At 42.1% G+C, this 23,073-nt stretch overlaps 1 protein-coding gene across 2 annotated transcripts in view; it reads right to left on the bottom strand.

Annotated features, from left to right (window-relative positions):
• Positions 1 to 14,098, bottom strand: part of MRO (maestro) — a 44,594-nt gene extending 30,496 nt beyond the window's left edge. For both annotated transcript variants that reach the window (XM_077975467.1, XM_015121985.3), the window contains exon 1: positions 13,951 to 14,098. The gene's annotated coding sequence lies outside the window, so the exon portion shown is untranslated. The remainder of the gene's footprint in view (positions 1 to 13,950) is intronic.
• Positions 14,099 to 23,073: the final 8,975 nt, after the last annotated feature.

Below are 23,073 nucleotides of genomic sequence, written 5' to 3'. Positions count from 1 at the left end.
AACAAAACGAAAAAATAAAAACAAGTCTAAGAGGTGTTTTTTTTAATTTCTGTGCACATGCCCCCAACAGAATACATGAACAAATAGACTGCAGGGGTTTTTGATATAGCAATGGGCGAAGGAAGGGAGGGAGGCGGGAGGCAGGTGGTGAAGGCTGGGTGCTGACCCGGGAGACAGACCCATTGTGCACCTCTGTTCTCTAGGGGCATTTCTACCTTACAATTCTTGCTTCTGAAAACAAACAGACACTGTATTCATGTATCTATTGGACAGTGAATATATTTAATCATAGAAAAAGAATATTATTAAGCTCACTTTTTTTTTATTAATTCAGTCCTAGTGGAGTATGAATACAGTGCAGGCAGAGCTGCCCATCGCTTAAAAACCCAGGGGCTGTTAGAAACCTACTGTCTTGCCTTGATTCTACCATACTAAGTAGTTGTAGAAGAATGACATTTGCTACCTTTCTCATTTTGATGTCAGTCCCCAGGTAAAGGAGAATTCTAGCTTTCTGTTTGTTTCTGAAATGTAAACCACCATTACAATAAAGTAAAGTTGAATTCATTATTATAAATTTTATGTTAAGAATATATTCTCTCAAATGATTTTTTTTCTTTCTTGAGACCAGTTCTCACTCTACACTCAGGCTGGAGTGCAGTGGTGCAATCATGGCTCACTGCAGCCTTGACCTTCCAGGCTCAAGCGAACCTCCCACCTCAGCCTCCCTAGTAGCTGGGACTACAGGCATGCACCACTGTGCCCAGCTATTTTTTTATTTTTTTGTAGAGACTGGGTCTTACCATGTTGCCCAGGCTGGTCTTAAACTCCAGGGCTCAAGTGATCTTCCAGCCTCAGTCTCCCAAAGTGCTAGGATTACAGGTGTGAGCCACTGCACCCGGCCTCAAATGAATATTTACTTAGACTACACATACATTATTCCACAAAAACTGGGCAAAAAAAAAAAAAAAATTTCTTTTGATTAGCAGAAATTATATTTAATGTAATTAAGTAACATAGCAACCTCAAACCTAAGAAAAGAGTGACATTTATATGTTATTTTTAAGATGTAGTATTTGTATTAAATGACTTTTTAAAAATTCCCTTCAGTAAAGGATGTCAGAGGAGAGCACTTTAACTGTTACAAATCTTGCAAAACATTTTTCTGCTTTGCAGTTTTGCCTTTTGAATCATGTATTTGCCCCAATGTCAAGGCATCAGACCTTGAGTTTGATTACAACTTACACACATTTTGATCCAAAGTTATACACATTCCATTCTTCTACCCCTTGGAAAATGGCTTTTAAATACTGAACTCATTCCAGGCCAAGGTCTTCTCTTGACACATTAACACAACAAATACGTTTTTATTGCTGAATTTCTATTTGGAGACTGATTATTTAGAACTCCACTATTCATTTGCTTACCACATTTGCCTTGGTTACCCTGACTGTGTCATTAAACAAATATTTATTCATTCAATAAACATTTATTGAGAATCTTCTGGGTTTCAGTCTGTCTCCTCAGCACTAGAGCACAGGGAATAGACAGATAAATATACAATCGAAAAACGCTGGACACAGTGGCTCAAGCCTGTAATCCCAGCACTTTGGGAGGCTGAGGTAGGTGGATCATCTGAGGTAGGGAGTTCGAGACCGGTCTGGCCAACGTGGGGAAACCTCATCTCTACTAAAAATAGAAAAATTATCCAGGCGTGGTGGCAGGTGCCGGTAATCCCAGCTACTCGGGAGGCTGAAGCAGGAGAATCACTTGAACCAAAAAGCAGAGGTTGCAGTGAATCAAGATCCCACCACTATACCTCAGCCTGGACAACAAAGGGAGACTCTCTCAAAAAAAAAAACAAAAACTTTTTTTTGAAAAAATGATATGGTTCTCCCTGCCCTTAAAGAAGTTGCAAGCTGGGCTCTTCTGTCCAGTGTTCATCATGATGTTTGTTCTGTACAATCAGGGGCAGGACTAAGGTGAGACCAGAAAGACATATGTCCTAGGAGAATTTTAGGAGGTATACGCTCTCGGGGTTGTGCAGGGCTGCCAGTATCCTAACCCAGCCACATGGCTGCCCCACATCATATCCGCTTCCCTTCTGCTGTCCTCCTAGCTCAGAGACATCACAAACTCACTTTCATCACAGTCAGCTCCTTTCACTTCCTCGAAAATGTCTACATTTCATGTCTATTTTTTTTTTTCAGACGGAGTCTTGCTCTTTCGCCCAGGCTGGAGTGCAGTGGCACTGTCTCAGCTCACTGCAACCGCCGCCTCCTGGCCTCCAGCAATTCTCCTGCCTCAGCCTCCCGAGTAGCTGGGTTTACAGGCCCCCGCCACCACACACAGCTAACTTTTGTATTTTTAGTAGAGACGGGGTTTCCCCATGTTGGCCAGGCTGATCTCGAACTCTGACCTCAGGATCCACCCATCTTGGCATCCCAAAGTGCTGGGATTACAGGCGTGAGCCACTGCGCCCAGCCTCTTGCCTATTTTCATGTCTAGGACTATGCAACCCTCTCTATTGCTCCCCTACCGCACCCCATTTAAGCATTTTTTCCAGGCCTTGTTTAAACCCCACAAGGAGCGTCCTCCCTAGATCTTACAGCCTGATCAATCTCTCCCCATGCCCTCTGCAATTCTGAGAAGGCCTTTACCACTAACCAATTTGTATTCAAATTACCACGTGGGAATCTCCTGCCCCTGGTCTGTGAGCCTGTGGAAAGCAAGGCCTGTGTTTCAGCTTTTGGGGGATCTGACTCCAAACCCATGGCCCCCAGCATGGTACTTGACACATGATGGGCTTTTAGCAAATTATTCCTTCATTTATCTGAGTCTTTAAAATCCTTATCACATTTTTAGTGTTTCTTTTCACTTTCACGGAAACAAACATTTGTTTGAGGCCTTCATAACACTTGAATTTGATTCTACAGACGGAAGACAGGAATTACAATGAGTTAGCTTGTTAGAAAATGCATTTCTTATTTCCCAGCAACTAATTAAATGTAATAGTAGCTTAAGTAAAGAGACATTTTGTTCAGTACTACTATAATTTGTGTGTGGTAAGATGTTAACTTGTTTATGACAATAGGCTTTCTCTGTGGTACAAAAGATGGTCACTCATTGGGTGAGGGTCCCCACAGCAATTTCTTGGGGGTGACACCACTAATCAATGAGTTACAGTTAATAAAGAATTATAGTGGCGACACTCTTCCAGTCGGGCAGCTCCTAATGTTAGCATGATCTCTTTACTGATAATGAAAATATGGCCTTAACCATCACCAAGGCACACATCATTGATGCAGGAAATTATTTCCAACTCCCCTCCCAAACATGTACCCCAAATGGTCATCTAAGGGTATAGTCAGGATACTTCATGAGATGGTGTGCTGAAACAGTTAGTGGCCTGGGAGCCTTTGCAGAATTGCACTAATGGTTATGAAAGGGACTGATCTACCATAATGATTTCAGTGGCCCCCCTACCCTGGGCATTTGTGATGTTGATGGGGAATTAATTTAATAGCCAAAGCTTGACTATGACCAGTCATTGGCAGTAGGGAGTAACCCCTCCCCCTTCCCTTTGCTGTTTCCTTACAAGAACCTGCTATATGAGATGTTTGTCTTCATGGTGTCACTTGACAATGCAGCTTAGAGCTATAGCAATTTTGCTAAAATATTTTAGACAAGTAAACTCCAAATACTGAATGGAAAGCCCTTGTCTTTCTGGAAAGCTCTTAGCTAGAGCCCTTTATGATGTTTTTCCTCCCTCCTCTCCCCACATCCAGTCATCATTCCTCTTCCACCTAAAATGTCTGGCAATTAGAAACAAAATGAGCTTCAGTTGCTAAAGTGGGGAGCAGGGGATTTCTAGTCCTTGGTAACTTTACTGCTGAAATCAAAATAGGCATTATCAACCACAAAGCTTCCAACGCTGGAAGCTCCAGGGCATACCCAGGAGATGTGCTGTGGAGTGAGGCTAGGTTGTGGGCAGGGGGTAAATAAAGACAACACACACTGTTTAATCAATAAGCTTCCAGAAAGATGACATAAAGATGGAAACTCTGTAAAATCAATGAGATTTTAAAGTTACGTAATAAGAGTTGGTTGTTTTACAGGAAATACAAATGAAAAATCATTTTCTATTTTTTTCTGCTTTCAAGTTTTGAATTTAGGGCTTTCTAAAAGTAGCCAGTCAGTTCTTTGAGGCTTGGGTTCCACAACCTGCAGATCTGAACAAAAGAGAAAGTAATGAAGGGGAACGTATACCGATGTTATTCAGCATCAGGTGCTCTGGGGCCACATTATTCATTTGAACTGGTAATGAGGGAAGGAAGAACCACCTGCCCTCTGTCTTGCAAGTTATCTTGAATATCAATTAGCAAGAAGATTTCAGGCCAGGTGCAGGGGTTCACGCCTGTAATCCCAGTGCTTTCGGAGGCAAACGCAGGCAGATTACTTGAGCCCAGGAGTTCAAGACCAGTCTGGGCAACATGGCAAAACCCCATCTCTACAAAAAATTTTAAAATTAGCTGGGTGTGGTGGTGCGTGCCTGCAGTCCCAGCTACTCAGGAGGCTGAGACAAGAGGATTGCTTGAGCCCAGGAGGTGGAGGTTGCATTGAGCTGAGATTGTGCCATTGCACTCCAGCCTGGGTGACAGAGAGAGACCCTAGAAGATTTGTGAAAATTCCAGAGTCTCATGGCTTCAACCTCAAGCATATGTTTTTTGGTAATCCTGTCACTTCATTGGTTTGGGTTCAATAAACAATTTTATATATAGACACACATACACACATATATATGTATAAATATACGTACATGTAAATGTGTGTGTGTGTATATATATGTGTGCATATATATATACACTTTTTTATCGAGATGCAGTCTTGCTCTGTCACCCAGGCTCGAGTGCAGTGGTGAGATCTTGGCTCACTGCAAGCTCTGCCTCTTGGGTTCAAGCGATTCTCCTGCCTCAGCCTCCTGAGTAGCTGGGATTACAGGCGTGTGCCAACGCACCTGGTCAATTTTTATATTTTTCGCAGAGATGGGGTTTCGCCACGTTGGCCAGGCTGGTCTCAAATTCCTGAGCTCAAGTGATCCGCCCGCCTCAGACCCACAAAGTGGCTGGGATTATAGGCATGAGCCACCATGCCCAGCCTTTAGAATATTTTCTGAATGCACATCTTGGGCATAATGTGACCAAGGAGACCAAATAGATGAAAAATAAAACCCTACCCTTAAGAAGTTTATAGATTAATTAAGAAATCAAAACAAATTGCCCTGATTTTATTCTCTGTGCACTTCACATCATTTCACATCTAGTCAATCTTCCTAGAATCCTCAAGAACTTTTTAAGTTCAGGCTCCTCATACAGATCTTCAGAGCTTTCCAAGCTCTGCCCCATTTTATCTTTCTAGACTTATTTCCCCTGGCCGTGTCATCTGCACACGTTCCACTCCCCAGCCCCCAAGGCAGGGTCTCCCTGTCTCTCCAATACCATCTACTTAGCTCGGCCTCCCTGTTATTGTCCATAAACCATCACCACAACAGTACAGGTCAAGACAGCTTTATGTAAGCAATGGTTTTGGAGAATGAAAGACAATTTCAAAGATCTCCTGTCATGGTCTGAGCCAATTAGCTTCCATCTCTTCACTTTAGATACGCTCGTCTTCATCCAAATAATAATCTTTTATATGTAATAAAAGTTAATTGACTCTCATAATTTTGAATATATGGTAATTCAGACAAGGATTAATTTGAAGTTTGACTTTTGCAACTGACAAAGAGCAGTAATTGGTATACAAACAAACTTGACGTGGGAAAGGTTTAAATATCTTAAAAGATGTAAATTTTTAGCACCTTCAAGTATTTGAGGAATATCCTTTAGGAAAAAAAAAAAACTGGTGTACCAATAGAAACACAGCTTATCTATTTACTAAAGTAAAATCCATGTAGATCATAGAAACAAAGCTTATCTATTTATTAAAGTAAAATCCATGTAGATCATAGAAACAAAGCTTATCTATTTATTAAAGTAAAATCCATGTAGATCATAGAAACAAAGCTTATCTGTTTATGAAAGTAAGATTCACATAAGTAACCTACAAATATTTTATTAACTTAATTGAGATACTGTCCATACTTCAAAGTAATCAAAATGCTATTCCTTTACATATTAAATAATTTAACTTTTTCGTCAGGTTGCTTTCAATTTAGCGCAAGTGAAGAAGACATTGAGAAAGAAAAGAATATATATAGGAATACTTCTTATTTGAGGAATGTGACCCCTCTTAAATTATCAGGCCCAGAGAGGCATTAAAATGAGACAGCAATTATGTCCTACTTCTTCCCACCCCCACCCAAGCTATGTAATTATCTCTCTTATTTTTTCTTTTTTTTTTTTTGAGACAGAGTCTCCCTCTGTCACCCAGGTTGGAGTGCAGTGGTGCGATCTCGGTTCACTGCAACTTCTACCTCCCAGGTTCAAGGGATTCTTGTGCCTCAGCCTCCCAAGTAGCTGGGATTACAGGCGCACACCTCCACGACCAGCTAATTTTTGTATTTTTAGTAGAGACGGGATTTCACCATGTTGGCCAGGGAAAAGTTGAACTCCTGACCTCAAGTGATCCGCCTGCTTCAGTCCCGCAAAGTGCTGGGATTACAGGTGTGAGCCACTGCACCCGGCCTGTAATCATCTCTTGAAACTGCTTGCTATTGCCACAAGTAGCTATAAATTAACCTAGCAATGCCACACACAGGACACCATACCCATACCCCATAGTTCAACAATGTGTAGCCAATCTAATCCATATTATTTGTTTAAACCAGTGAGAATTTCTGACAAACAACTTTATCAGTCCACTTTTTGTCCCCCATCTCTCCCTTTTTTTGGCCTTTGAAAACCTGCTTGTGACAAAAGGTTAATGGAGGACTCCCCAAGGCAAGTGTGCCCAGGGCAGTGGTCCTCAAACTTGGCCCAGATGAACTCTATTAATTTTGCCTCAGTTTTTTTTTTTCCTTTAGGCTCATAACATTATTCATTTGAAAGTCATTAAAATAATTCTCTAGACCCAATTTCTGGCTCTAAGATTTACTGTGTGACTTTGGGCAAGTTATAGTAACATGTCTAAGGCTCAGTGATCTTTTGTGAGATGGGGAGAAGCTCTTGTGAGGTTTGTGAAAACTGAGCGTGAAGATATCTGGTATTGAGCCCAGCCAGTGGTAGGCACTAAACGAACATCAATTTCTTTTTCCTTACCTACTTTTTCAGTGATTCTCAAAGGAAGTTCTGTGTATATCTTCAGATCGATCCTTTAGTATTCCAGTTTTAATTGAATGAAAAGTAAATGAATTAATTACTTTTTTAAAACCAAAGTCCTCATATTGATATTTTATTTAGATAAATCCAATTGTTTTCCATCCTAGTAAGTTCTTTTTTTTTTTTTTTTTTTGAGATGGAGTTTCACTCTTGTTGCCCAGGCTGGAGTGCAATGGCGCAATCTCCGCTCGCTGCAATCTCCGCCTCCTCGGTTCAAGCGATTCTCCTGCCTCAGCTTCCCGAGTAGCTGGGATTACAGGAGCCTGCCACTAGGCCCAGCTAATTTTTGTACTTTTAAAGGAGATGGGGTTTCACTATGTTGGCCAGGCTGGTCTCGTACTCCTGACCTCAGGTGATCCACCTGCCTAAGTCTCCCAAAGTGCTGGGATTACAGGTGTGAACCACTGTGCCTAGTTCCTAGTAAGTTCTTTTGATAGGACTGAGATCTGGTCATTGATGTATTCCTACTGGCTGTATCAATTAGGAAGGTTTTAACTGCAATCAAGTATCAGGATACCTAAGTCATAGAAGAATCTTGTTTTTGTTTTTATATATTTTCAGTTTTTTAACACGACGCAGAAACCCAAACATGGGGGTCATTAGCATTGGTCAGCTGCTCAGGGGTGACATCAAAGATCTCCATTCTTTCCATCTTTTTACTTACTCTGCTGTCATCATTATGCCAAGTCTTCCTCCTTCTGCTTGTCTGCGATAGTTACCATGTCTGCAGATATCATTCTACATTCAAGGTTGGATGAGTGGGAAAGAGCAACACTGACCACATTTTTTAATCAGAAAAGCCAAGTGTTTATGAGAAGTCCTTCAGCACACTTCTTCTTACATATTTTTGGCTACAACTAGCCACATGGGCACTTCTTTCCAATTGCAAAGAGAGGAAAGGAAATCAGATATTTAGCAAAAGGAAGATGGATAGCCATAATTTGCTTAAACTAATAATAAATAAGTCATCAACTAAACCACCTGGAACAAAATCAAGAATTTTTGCTGCTCAATGAATCTGTCATCTGAAAAATTTAAAGCATTCTTGGTCCTGGGTCTGCTACCCTCAGCTTTCATCAGGTATAGATATCTCAGATATACTTCCACAATTGAGATTAAACTTATATAAATCTCCAATTTTTTGATATGTTTGCTTTATCAATAAAAAAAAAAAAAACCCTCTCTGTGAAAGCAGGAAGCTGGATTAGGTGATTTATTGAGATTTCTCACAGGTCGAAGACCTATGATGCAAAATTCAACATAAGAATGGCAAGGATCAGGGGGCTGAGGCAGGAGAATTACTTGAACCTGGGAGGCGGAGGTTGCAGTTAGCCAAGATCGCACCACTGCACTCCAGCCTGAGCAACAGAGGGAGACCCTGTCTCGAAGTAAAAAAAGAAAAAAGAATGGCGAGGGTCCTGTGCGTACTTCTTACATAAGTGTAAAAACACAATTACTATGCCTTTATCTGAACCTTATTCAACTTATGATGTGTAAGAATCCCAAGTTCTATTTCAGAAAGTTCTCTCTTTCTCTTTTTGCAGCTCAATTTTCCTTCATAAGTAAACTAATCTGTACTTTTTGTTATTAATACCATTCCAAACAATTTGAACCAATTATCATTCAATTATTCTACAAACATTCACAAAGCACTTACTCTGTGCCTAGCACTGGGAATATAAAGACGTAGAAGAAACAATTTCTTATTTGCAAGTTTATAATCTGGGAGGGAGAAAAATTTGTAAGCTAGTAATGTATAAGAAATAAGATGTCATAGGTGTAATCATTTTTAAAATATATATAAAGGTGAAGGGGGAAATAACAAGGCAGGAGTGGTCAGTCCTTGATGGGGTGGAGTCAGAATTCTAAAAATCTGATTTAACATCAGAGACTTTCTCCAAAACTAGCATCTTCTGGATTGCTCCAACAGTGTCAGCTCTAACTATAAAAAGGATCTGGTTTTGCCTAATATTGCAAATGAGATGTTTAGTTGGGAGTTGAAATCGTATTTTCAAGGGATTTGTTCAGATGTGTTTTCTCTTGGTTAACAATCACACATGTTCTGAACTCTTTAATTAAGGATTCGTAAATCAGGGGGGTAGCATTTCTCTGTTTTCAGTTATGACACAGACATTCATCATCACCTACCATGCTGATCTCAAGTTTGTGGGAAGATAGCCAAAAGAAAAAGTATTGATTCCCTACTTTCCTTTGGGCTCAATGAGAAGTCACTCATTTTTTTTCCTTCTTGGTCACTTAGCTCCACTGATAGACACATTTGTATATGACACTGGGAAGTGAGTGAGCATCTACCATAATCACCAGCTTCTGTATTCATTTCCTCAACCCTTAGCCAGGTAAAGATGAGATTAGAAATTCAGTAACTTCATGTATCACCAGTGTCTTCCAAACTGCAGACTCCGACTCACGGATGGATCATAAAATCCAATCAGTGGGTCTTCATTAGCACTTTTTTTTTTTTTTTTTTTTTTTTTTTGAGATGGAGTCTCGCTCTGTCACCAGGCTGGAGTGCAGTGGTACGATCTTGGCTCACTCCTACCTCCGTCTTCCAGGTTCAAGCGATTCTCCTGCCTCAGCCTCCTGAGTAGCTAGGACTCCAGGTGTGCACCACCATGCCCAGCTAATTTTTGTATTTTTAGTAGAAACGGGGTTTCACCATGTTGACCAGGATGGTCCTGATCTCTTGACTTCGTGATCTCCCTGCCTCGGCATCCCAAAGTGCTGGGATTACAGGTGTGAGCCACCACACCAGCCTTAATCAGCTTTAAAAAAAAATAGAAAAAAGAATAGAATAGAAAAATATCAGAATGCATTTCACCTAGTAAGATAAAAGTTAGATCATGAAATTTTTGTTGCAGGTCTGCATGGGTGTGTCTGTGTGTGTGTGTATTGAGTCACAACATAAAAGATATTTCTTACTATGTCACTGTCAAAAAATTAAGCCACAAAATCAGACACTAATTCCCATGAAGGCACTTATTAGCCATCTAGCAAGTATTTGTTGAATTAAACTGATTTGTATGTGTGCTTATATATCTATTCCACAAATACTTACTAAGACTGTGTACACAACATTGATCATTACCATCCCTCATTTAAATGTTGTGAAAATGTAGGACACCAACAGGCTGTCAGTTAGTCAGACTCAGTAAATGTTTTCTAGGAATAAATCATCCCACTTACCAGGACTGTTCCATAATTTTTAATCTAGCTTAACCCCCGCCTACAGTATAAAATAGATTTTGAGATATCTAAACAGGTATCCAGGAAAAAGGAAGCCATGAAAGCATCAGGTGCAATGGATTATCAGCAAACAAAGCCTTCTGATCCTTATTAGTCTCAAGAACACAAGTCATGTCCTAGTTCAAACCCCTCTGTCTTAATCAGGGCAGGCTGGCACAGTGTCCTGTATCCCAGCTTAGATGGTGTCACAGATCCTGGTCCCCAGTGTTCCTTTTTCAGGCTTTGGGTGCTGAGCACTTACCTGTTCTGACTACATTGGGCCCCCTCCCAAGCCAGCAGAGCTGCCACTGGAAGCTTCGCCCTCCCTGGAGGCCACATTCTCAGCACCCCTCGGTGGGCACAGCTCCTCGCTGTCCAAAGTCATCGCAGTTCTCAGTGCCCAAGATGTGCCCCAAGGGCCTCACACCATGCCCGGAGGACTACCACTTGCCAGACCCAGGCCAAGCCCACAGATGCTGCACCAAATGCTCTTTCATCTCTTTTGTCTGCATGAAGTAGAGCCTCCTATAGATTCCAGAGTTCTCTACCTGCCTTGGGCAGGGGAACCACGTTAGGGCAGGGGCATCAGGTGAAGAATGCACCAATGCCTAAAACTCGCCTCTGACCTGCTCACAGCCTGGTACTGTGATGCTCCACAGATACATCAGAGGTGGGATAAGTTTCTTCTCCCCTCACCCTCCCTACCCCAAAACAGAGAATACATCTGTCCCCATCAACAGGGAACTGGGGCTCTGTGATGTTCATTACCTCTGCCACAGCGTTCAAGTGTTTTCTGAAGCAGGGGCTTATCACACCCCTGTCCCCGCCTCCCAAAGTCAGACATAGTCCTGTAATCTAAGCTCCATAGCCTCTGGGCTACCCTGGTGGAAGTCCAACCTGGGTCAGTCAGATAAAGGGTGAGCACTTCCACAGGTAGAAAACAACATCCTGAAAGTTATCTTTTCCTGTGTCCTGAATGGATCTACCTGACACTGAAGCTTAGGGGATCTGTGAGTGTTTCTCTCTCTTGCTCTCAACCAAAGCCTTCGCCATGGGCTTGTTCTCCTTCCTTTTGTCTGCCTGAAATTCCCCAGGACCTGGAGCCCCGGGAACCAGGGCTACAGGACAGGCTGTCTCCGTTGCCTGCCCTTTGTGTGAGCTCATTCCTATTGCAGATTCAGGAAAAGAGCATCACAGTCAGTGGGCAGCAAAGGGTTGTACTGGCTAAGGAAGCATGACTGGCTCTTTCTTCCACCCCTCCAAACCCTCCCTAGTGGTTTATCATTATGGATGCTGTTTGGTTTGTTTACAGAGTACAGCCCTTCAGGGGGCCACCAGATTCCTGTGGGGAGAGTTAGAGAGGGGAGGGTGTGAGTAGCTTCAGTGGGATGGGACGCAAGAGCCGTTACCCAGACAGAATCTGCAAAAGGCTCCATTTTGTTACCCTTGGTCCCAAATCCAAACATCCCACCCACCAGTGTCTGTCTCTCAGAACAACCTAGAGTTCCAGAGCCCAATCACTGAAACCCTCTTAAGGAGATCCAGAGACAGAAGAGAACTTCTTGGTCATCTCTTGTGATGTGGAATATCAGTTACTTTCCAGGATTTCCTTCTAATTAAAAAAATCCAGCAAGCAGCAATGAGTTTTGAGGCTGCCAGTTGTCTGGTTTGGGGTACTGCAGCAAAATGGTTAAAAACTTGCTCTTGGAATAAGATCTGGGATCAAATCCCAGCTTTGCCACTTGCCAGATAACTCTTGAAGCCTCAGTCTCCCTGATTATAAAATAGGAACAACACCACAGCCTACCTTATCAGGCTGTTACGAGGATTGATTAAGAGAACTTTGTTAGGCTCCAAGTATAGTATCTGGCACACAGGAAGCACTCGATAAATGTTAACTATTGTTACTATTATTATTGGCAATTACAAGAATTAGTGAAAAGAGCAGAACAAGGTAATTAAGACTAAAACAAACCATATAGCATCTACAAAGCTACATCCTTACTTCCAAGTAAAAACGAAATTGGTTCTATTTCAGTGTATTCTACTTGCTTGCTTGTCCACTCGACAATGCATTAGATACACAGAATGTGGTATGGTGGAAAGAATATGGGCTCTAGTGTCAGAATTGTGCTTAAATCCCTTTCTTCTACTTCTTGAGAGATTTGGACAAATTTTTTAAGCTCTCTGAAACTTAGTTTACTCATCTATAAAATGGGAGTAACAATTATAGCTTGCAGGGTTGTCCTAAGGATTAAAAAGCCTCTCCTCCCGTCTCCATCCCCTGTAGGCTGGCAGCTTCTCTCCTGTGCACAAACAGCATTCTTCGCCTTCTCCATGGGAGCCCTTATCACGTTGGACCATATTGTCCCCTCCACTAGAGTGTACGCTGCTTTTTTTTGAGACGGAGTCTTGCTCTGTCGCCCAGGCTGGAGTGCAGTGACACCATCTCAGCTCACTGCAACCTCTGCCTCCCGGGTTCAAGCAATTCTCCTGCCTCAGCCTTCCAAGGAGCTGAGACTATAGGCACGAACCACCATGCCAAGCTAATTTTGGTATTTTTAGTAGAGATAGAGAGTTTCACCATGTTGGCCAGGCTGGTCTGACTTCAAGTGATCCGCCCCCCTCAGCCTCCCAAAGTGCTGGGATTATAGGCATGAGCCACCTCGCCCGGTCAAGTGTACACTTCTTAATTGAAATGAGTCTGTTTGTTTTCAATCCCCGGCATGTAGTGCAGTCCTTGGACACAGCACATGTTCAGTAAAAGCTTGCTAGCTTATTGAATGAAAAAATAACTGAAAATGGCAGAAAAAATAGGTTTTGTAGGAAAAATAAAATTCCTGTATTACATATATTCTAGGGAAGAGTGTTAGTAGCTATATCATAGCTGTGTTCCATGTTGAACTTTTTTTCTTTTTTCTTTCTTTCTTTTTTTTTTTTTTCTTTTTTGCTGTAGTAGATGTAATTTGATTTGGGTGCTGTTCAAATCTTCATAATAAGTGGTGTTACATGTCATCTCACCATACCCCCGTGTCCTCTGAGCTCTGTATTAGCTAATCTTGCTTCTAAATATTCCTCTGAATGGAAATCTTTTCTTATGTTATCATTACACAAACAACACATGGTCACAAAAAGTCACAAGTACAGATAAACTAAATAAAAAATAAACCTAAAACAAATTCTACCATCAAATAATTACTGTTAACATTTTGGATGCAGCCTTGTAAGTTTTCTTTTAACACAGACTTGAGATATAATTCACACACTGTGTTAGTTAGCTAGGTCCATATGTTAGTCAGGGTTATCCAGAGAAACAGAACCAAGAAAATGTGTATTGAGAGAGAGAGAGAGAGAGAGAGGAAGAAATATATATTTTAAGGAATTGGCTTACACGATTTTGTATATGCAAGTTCAAAATCTGCTGACAGGCTGGAGACCCAGGGAAGAGTTGCAGTTCAAGTTCAAAGGCAGTCTGCAGAATTTCTTCTTACTCAGGGGAGGTCAGTTCTTATTTTCTTAAGGACTTCAACAGATTGAATAAGGTTCAACCACATTTTGGAGGGTCATCTGCTTTACTCAAAGTCCATTGATTAAATGTTAATCTCATTCAACAAACACCTTCACAGAAACATCCAGAATAAGGTTTGACTAAATATCTAAATACTGTGACCCAGCTAAGTTGACAGATAAAATTGATTATCACAGACTCCCATAACAAAGTACCACAGACAGGGCTGTTTAAACAACAGAACTTTATTTTCCACAATTCTGGAGGCTAGATACCGGAGATCAAGGTGTTCATACGGTGGGTTTCTTCTGAAGCCTCTCTCGTTGGCTTGAGTCTTTTCCCTGTGTCTTCAAATGGTCTTCCCTCTGTCTGTTTCCTAATCTTCTTCTCTTCTTATAAAGAAGCCTATCATATTAGATTAGGGCCTAATGACCTCATTTAACCTAATTAACTCTTTAAAGACTCTATCTTCAAATACGGTCACATTTTGAAGTACTGGGTGTTAGGACTTCAACATATGAATTTGGGGAACCCGTGTCAGCCCATAACACTTACTGTACAATTCAATGTTTTTAACACTGAAGAAGGAGGATCACAGCTCTATTTCTAATTGAGGAAACTGAGGCCTGGAGATTAGTCCAAGGCTACACAGTTAGAGTCCAGCAGAGGAAAACCACATGGCTTCCTTCAGGGGGGAATTTGAGATACTCAGTCACTTGCTCAATTGTATTTTTTTTTTTTTTTCGAAACAGGGTCTCACTCGTATTGCCCAGGCTGTAGTACAGTGGCATGACCTCAGCTCACTGCAGCCTTGACTTCTCAAGCTCTGGTGATTCTCCCACCTCGGCTTCCTCAGTAGCTGGGACTACAGGTATACACACCCACACCTGGCTAACCTTTTGTATTTTTAGTAGAGATGGGGTTTTGTCATGTTGGCCAGGCTGGTCTTGAACTCCTGGGCTGAAGTGATCCGCCCACCTCAGCCTCTCAGAGTGCTGGGATTACAGGTGTGAGCCACTGTGTTTGGCTTGTACTGTTTCTTCAAGTGTCAAGATAAGAATTTTTCCAGCTCTGTAATATAAATTACACTTGTATGATTTTGCCATGGCATATCCCATAGATATACCAACTGTATGATTTGTGCTGCTACATATTTGCTTCTTCTCTCTGGTTCATCGGCATGTTACAGTCATATCCTTCAGTGTCCTATTTATTACCCCTTGGTTGTATGTACAAATCACCCTTCTCAGCTGGTGGAGAGTTATCCAAATCAAAGCATTGACTTTTCACCCATATACATAAAGTTAGCTCCTAACATGAATATCAGGAAAGAATCATAATATTAATTGTTCAGAAATGCCCCAACATTATCCTCACTTGGAAGAGACAAGCCAGTTAGTTCTATTTGCATTATTTAAAAAGGACAATGAGAAATGTCAAGGTAAATTATGAAATGGGTTATGTAACTTTTAATTAAAAAACAAACAAAAAAAAAAAACAGAAGGGGAGAATTTCCTTCCTAGTTATGTGCATCCTTACTGGTTACTCTGACTTTTCGTTACTTATTTACTAAAGTGACTTCAAGGACAGCATTCGGCAGTCACTCACAAACCTCTAGCCCCAGAGTTTTCAAGCAATATCACTGTACATTTTGAAGACACCCACCCTGGTATACTACCGTTTTAATAGAACAAATAAATAAAGTTGTTCTTAGGTGGGGTTTCCCAAAGAAAGCATTGTAGGACACAAAGATTGCAAGGGATTGAAAATGCTATTCACAATTTTGTATGACAGGGTAGGCGCTGGTAAAAAAGAAAGCAGGCTAGACTAATGTATTTTTGGTGGAACCTAGTTTACTGGATTTAAGGGCCCCGAAAGTTAGCAACAATATATTCTGCACTGTTATAAACACAACTGTGTATTGTTTGTCCTCTCTGTAATTATATCAGAACAACCCTAACATCAAAGGGTTGCAGAATTACATAGCAAACCCAGAATAGCCTGTGGTTTGGAGGCTGAATAGACAGCTCAATTACCCAGATCAAATATCTACCGGTGATATCAGTTTAGGGCCACACTCTGGCTTTGCTTTGTGGTGCGAGGATATTCCAGGCCTAAAATCTGGGAACAGGCCACTACTTCTCGGGGCAAAAGTCATAGGCTGCTCAAAGTTGTTGCTCTTGTCCCATTCCAATTTATTCCCCTTCCAGCTTGACAAGCCAGTCCACACCCAAATTTCCAGCTCTTCAGGTTCAAGAATAGAACCAGACGGCTGGGCATGGTGGTTCACACCTGTAATCCCAGCACTTTGGGAGGTCGAGGCAGGTGGATCACCTGAGGTCAGGAGTTCAAGACCACCCTGAGCAACATGGTGAAACCCCGTTTCTACTAAAAATACAAAAATTAGCCAGGCGTGGTGGCGTGCGCCTATAATCTCAGGTATTTGGGAGGCCAAGGCACAAGAATCACTTGAACCCAGGAGGCAGAGGTTTCAGTGAGCCAAGATCATGCCACTGCACTCCCACGTGGGCAACAGAGCAAGCCTCCATCTCAAAATAAGAATAGAACCAGAGATGTGAACCTTTGTCATTCTAGACAAAAACATGGATGCTACACAGGTATATGCATCTGCCTATTTGCTACACTCACCTCCCAAAACAGAAACACAAACCTTGTCACTTCCTCACATACGCAGCTACGAAGAATAACCTAAGCCCATTACAGATTGCTTTTTGCTTATCTATGATGTAATTATCTATTAATAATAAAATTAAAAAGCTACCTGGATTAGAGTTCTCCAGAGAAACAGAACCAACTGTTCTGTCGGTAGAACAGTAGATAGATAGATAGATAGATAGATAGATAGATAGATAGATAGATAGATAGATAGACTCTTTCTTGCAACCTCTGCCTCCCAGGTTCGAGTAATTCTCATGCCTCGGCCACCTAAGTAGCTGGGATTACAGGTGTGCACCATCACATCCAGCTAATTTTTGTATTTTTAGTAGAGACAGGGTTTTGCCATGTTGGCCAGGCTGGTCTCAAACTCCTGACTTCAAGTGATCTGCCCACCTCTGGCTCCCAAAGTGCTAGGACTGCAGGCATGAACCACTGCACCCAGTCCGTCCGTCTGTCTGTCTGTCTTTCTTTCTTTCTTTCTTTCTTTCTTTCTTTCTTTCTTTCTTTTTCTTTCTTTCTCTTTCTTTTCTTTCTTTCTTTCCTTCCTTCCTTCTTTTTCTTTTTCACCTTCCTTCCTTTTTTTCCATCCATCCTTCCTTCCTCTCTCGCTGTCTCTCTTTCTCTTTCTGTCTTACAAGGTGTTGGTTCATGTAATTATGGAGGCTGAGACATCCCACAATATGCCATTTGTAAGCTAAAGACCCAGGAAAACCAGTGATGTGGTTTAACAGCCTCAGCAAGTCAATGGTGTACATTCAGGTCTGCATCTGAAGGCCTAAGAACCAGAAGCACTGAAGGTAAAAGATCAATGTCCCAGCTCAAGTGGTCAGGCAGAGAGTGAATTCAGCCTTCCTCTGCCTTTTTGTTCTACTCAGGCCCTCAAAGGGGAATGATATCCACCCGCACTGGGGAGGAAAAACTGCTTTAATCTGTTCACCAACTCAAATACTAATCTCATCCAGAAACACCTTCACAGACACACTCAGAAATAATGTTTAATCAACTGTCTAGACATCCCATGACCCTGTGAAGTTAACACATACAAGTAGCCATCATACTACCATTAACAACATAAATTGGTTTTCAGATGAACTCACTAAAATATAGAATCCTGGCCGGGCATGGTTGCTCATGCCTGTAATCCCAGAACTTTGGGAGGCTGAAGCAGGAGGATCACGAGGTCAGGAGTTTAAGACCAGCCTGACCAACATGGCGAAACCCCGTCTCTACTAAAAATATAAAAACTAGCGGGGGGTGGTGGTGTGCGTCTGTAATCCCAGCTACTCAGAAGACTGAGGCAGGAGAATCTCTTAACCCGGGAGGCAGAGGTTGCAGTGAGCCAAGATTACGCCACTGCACTCCAGCCTGGGCAACGACAGAGTGAGACTCCACCTCAAAAAAAAAAAAAAAAAAGTAGAATCCTGAAAGTACAGGACACATTCATATCAATAAGGACTCAGTTTCTTCAGCTCAACTTAAGGTTGGGGCTTCCTTCCCAATTCTCCTGTCTTGGTCTAATGCCATCACCATTTTCTCAATCAGTCAAGCTTAAAATTCTAAAACTTGGAGTCATTTTTGACTCACTCTTCTTTTTTCTCTCTCTTATCCCATTAGTCATCAACTTCTGGGCATCATTTCTTTGAAAAGTGTGATGTTTTCTCTTCTTCCCTTCCTTCTCAGTCAGTGCAGTCCTTAGTAACCACACACTGATTATAACATCGCTTACTCTAGGCTCCTCTGCATTCCATCTGCCCATCACATCCTTGCCAAATATCCCTAGAACACCATCCCCATTGAGTCATTCCTTAGCTCAAACACCAGCATGGTGGTTCCCTGGGACCTCTACAATATCGGTCTATAGTTCACTATCAGCTTTCCAAGTTTCTTCATAAGTGAGCTTCCTCCAGGAGACTTTCTCCTTCTGGATGGCAAAACTGGTCTTGCTGACCCTCTGTTGTAAGCCTGCACAATATGTAACACGGAGTAGGTAGTGAGTAAATTACAGCCAAATGCATTGAGAAACCTTGAAGCCCATGGAGTAGGTCCTATCTCCCATTGCATTATAATTACTGGTATAGAGTAATGAGTGGTATGGATGTTTTGCTTTTGTACAGGTGAGAAAGCACAGAAAGGGCATTTTGACAGGTCAGCGCTCTGCATGATCTTGTAAGTTCTTGAGATCCTTCTTAGATGCAGAACAAGAAAACACAACTATTTCATGAGCACTTATCAATAATAGCACAGACTTAGAGAAAGTGATGTGAGACTTTTAAAAAAGTTTATTATACATAATTTGAATTTATAATAAATATCCTGATACGAGCTCATCGACCTTCTTTTGTCAGTTATGCTTACACACAAATCACAGTCACTATAAATAGGGCCACTTGAAAACAAAAATAAAGGACAAATGACTTTGGGCAAGCCACTTAACATTTCTGGGCTGCACATTTCTTTTTTTTTTTTTTTAGAGAGAGAAAGGATCGCTTTATAAACCAGGCTGAAGGGCGGTGGTGTGAAGTGCATAGTTTACTGCAGCCTCAAACTCCTAGGCTCAAGCAATCCTCCTGCCTCAGCCTTCCAAGTAGCTGAGACTACAGGCACATGCCACCACGCCCTGCAAATTCGTCATCTTAAAATGAAGAGGTGGCACAAACCAGATGATCTCTGTGTTTCCTTCAGTTCTGACATCATTTGACTCCGTATGCAAAAAACTACCCCTCTGCTCCTTAAATCAACAAGTTTATTAGTCTGAGCGTTGAGTTTTAAGACTTCATAGGCCAGTAAAATTCCCTCGTCCCCAGTTTTTTTCTGTGGGATTTTCAGAGGGTTAGAAGTCTTTTATTTTTGTTGTTGTTGTTGTTATTTTTATTTTTTTGAGACAGAGTTTCACTCTTGTTGCCCAGGCTGGAGAACAATGACACGATCTTGGCTCACCGCAACCTCCACCTCCGAGGTTCAAGCAATTTTCCTGCCTCAGCCTCCTGAGTAGCTAGGATTACAGGCACCTGCCACCATGCCTAGTTAATTTTTGTATTTTTAGTAGAAACGAGGTTTCACCGTGTTGGCCAGGCTAGTCTTGAACTCCTGACCTCAGGTGATCCGCCCACCTCGGCCTCCCAAAGTGCTGGAATTATAGGCGTGAACCCCTGCACCTGGCCAAAAGTCTTCTATTTTGAGAAAAGAAGGAGTATTTTTATTTCTAGTCCCACCATCCTATAAACCATCACTATCATGTCATTTTAATAAGCCATGTTAAGACCAGAAATTTAATCTCTGGATAAAAGATAATTCTTGTGTTTAATACATTTTAAGTTAATGAAAAACTCATTGAAGATTCCTTATTTTTCTCATTTCACCATAGACTAGTGAAATCTTTGTCACAGGCTCTTTCTGTTGTCATCCTGATTCAACACTTTTTTCTCTGTGTGACCTAGGATTAAATCCAGCTTCCCCTTTGCTACATAGAGATATGAGGAAATTGACCGTTTTATCATCCATATATATTATAAAATCTAAAATATCAGCATTGGAAGGTTTATTAAATATAAATCCATCAGAAAGATATTTGCATTCTTTCTACTATACCTCCATGAGACAGTTATCACACTGACAGCTGATAGCCAGAGAGCTGTCTGGTTCTGAAGGTGGAGGATGGAACAATAATAGCCGGCTATATTTTAACATGCACATTTTACCAGCTTCCCTTTTACAAATCCCATATCAGTGATTTATGCACTCTGAAAGGAGACTGAGAAACATGACATGTGCATACATCTGATTATGTAATACAGTTGAAATGTTCTGTCTCTGAAATGTCTAGATTGTCTCCATTTTTCAATGCTCAGTATAAATGTCTCCTCCTCCAGGAAGCCTTCCCCACTTTGCCAGCCAAAAGCAATCTGCCCTCTTTTGAACTTCCTGAGTATTATTTCACCCTATCATATGATACTTTCCAATTTCCTCCACTTTAGTGTTATGGTGAAATACGTAAAAATCTTATTTCTTCTACTAGATTGTAAAGTCCTTGGTGACAGGAATTATGTCTTTGGACATCATGTCTAGCCAGACACAGTTAGCAGCGAATACTATAGGAAATGGGTTCTCAGTAAATCAAGGGAGAGATGAAGCAAGTGAAGAAGAAAAAACTCTGTTGCATAAAGGAGAGGCCCCTCTGCTCGAAAAATCTCTTTAAAGGGAATATTCAAAATATTCAAGATAATCAAGGGAGAGCTCAATCAAAATCAATCAAGGGAATCAATCAAGATCAACTAAGGGAATCAATCCAGGGAATAGTCAAGATAATCAAGGGAGAGATGAAGCAAGCGAAGAAGAAAAAACTCTGTTGCATAAAGGAGAGGCCCCCTGCTTGGAAAAAATGTCTTTAAAGAGAATATTCAAGAGAAAGTGAGGGAGCAGGCCAGGCACGGTGGCTCACACCTGTAATCCCAGAACTTTCGGAGGCCAAGGCAGGCATATCACCTGAAGTCAGGAGTTCAAGACCAGCTTTGCCAACATGGTGAAACCCCATCTACTAAATATACAAAAATTAGCCAAACATGGTGGCAGGCACCCATAATCCCAGCTGAGGGAGGCTGAGGCAGGAGAATCACTTGAACCCAGGAGGCGGAGGTTGCAGTGAGCCAAAATCGTGCCATTGCACTCCAGCCTGAGTGACAAGAGCAAGACTCTGTCTTTAAAAAAAAAAGAAGGAAAGAAAGTGAGGAAGCAGAAGGCAAAAGTAAATTGGGTTAAAAGCCAACTGATTAAGAGAAGAGATTGTGTCAAACCTAACAAGGAGCAGAGAGGAATGAGAGGATGGCCTATTATCTAGGTGGGTGTTACTTGGCCCCATAGCCTGTGCTTCCACTTCTTCTCTCACCTGTTGCTTTTCAAGTCCTCTTACTGAATGGGTTCACTTGACACCCTTAAAGAAATCAGAGCTTGGTCAGGCACAGTGGTTCACGCCTGTAATCCCAGCAATCCCAGCACTTTGGGAGGCCAGGGAGGGCAGATGGCTTGAGCTCAGGAGTTTGAGGCCAGCCTGGGCATTTGAAAAAAATTAGTCAAGTGTGGCGGTACACACCTGTTGTCCCAGTTACTCTGGAGGCTGAGGTGGAAGGATCGTTTGAGCCCGGGAGGTCAAGGCTGCAGTGAGCTGAGATTGGCCACAGCACTCCAGCCTGGGATGACAGAGCAAGACCCTGTCTCAAAAAAAAAAAAAAAAAAAAAAAAAAAAAGAAGAAGAAGAAGAGAAAGAAGTCTGAGCTAGGCATATGCAACAACCACAGGCAGACTTAAGCGCCAAGAAGCCATGTTAATTCCTTCCCTAGAAAGTCAGTATGGGCCGGGCGCGGTGGCTCAAGCCTGTAATCCCAGCACTTTGGGAGGCTAGGACGGGCGGATCACAAGGTCAGGAGATCAAGACCATCCTGGCTAACCCGGTGAAACCCCGTCTCTACTAAAAAATAAAAAAAACTAGCCGGGCGAGGTGGCGGGCGCCTGTAGTCCCAGCTACTTGGGAGGCTGAGGCAGGAGAATGGCGTGAACCCGGGAGGCGGAGCTTGCAGTGAGCTGAGATCCGGCCACTGCACTCCAGCCTGGGGGACAGAGCGAGACTCCGTCTCAAACAAAACAAAACAAAAAAGAAAGTCAATGTGGTCTGTATGAGAGCATGAGAGCAATCAGCTGGCTCAGTAGAAACCTCTCCCCACTGCACATGAGCAGAATCCTTCCTGCAACAGGAATCTGGAACATCTTGTTCAGTGAAATCATTTCTCCTTCAAGAAAACCTATGCCAGTGCTTACGATGACAGACTATCCATCCCTGACATAGGACTCTGTGTTGACACAGAAATGTGACCTGAGTCGGCAGGGGCCTTGGGGCAGGACCCTCTGTCTCTGATAGGATTAGAGGTCACAGCACTCATATATTGCCTATCAAGACCATCCTTCCTAATTTAGATTTGTGTGTGTGTGTGTGATGGGGTCTTGCTCTGTTGCCAAGCTGGTCTCAAACTCGTGGTCTCAAGCGATCCCCCCACCTTCCCGAGTAGCTGGGATTACAGGCTCAAACCACCATGCCCGACCCAATTTAGATCTTATTTTCATTTGACACAAGCTGGGCTTCAAACCAATGAGCCTCATCAGTCCAGGCCTGGCTACCCATGTCTTCATACAGCCAGCACCTCCAATTCAATTTGTCCAAAGTAGAACCCTTCACCTTTCCACATGCTGGTTTTTCAATCCTTAACAAGGGTATCTATTTCCCAGGTTGGGAGGCCTTACAGACCTTTCCACTACTCAGCCCTAAAGCTTGTTTCCTAC

Source organism: Macaca mulatta, chromosome 18, assembly GCF_049350105.2.
Source record: "Macaca mulatta isolate MMU2019108-1 chromosome 18, T2T-MMU8v2.0, whole genome shotgun sequence".
NCBI lineage: Eukaryota > Metazoa > Chordata > Mammalia > Primates > Cercopithecidae > Macaca > Macaca mulatta.
Note: the sequence above shows the minus strand (reverse complement) of the source record. Positions and strands in the feature narration are given on the sequence as shown.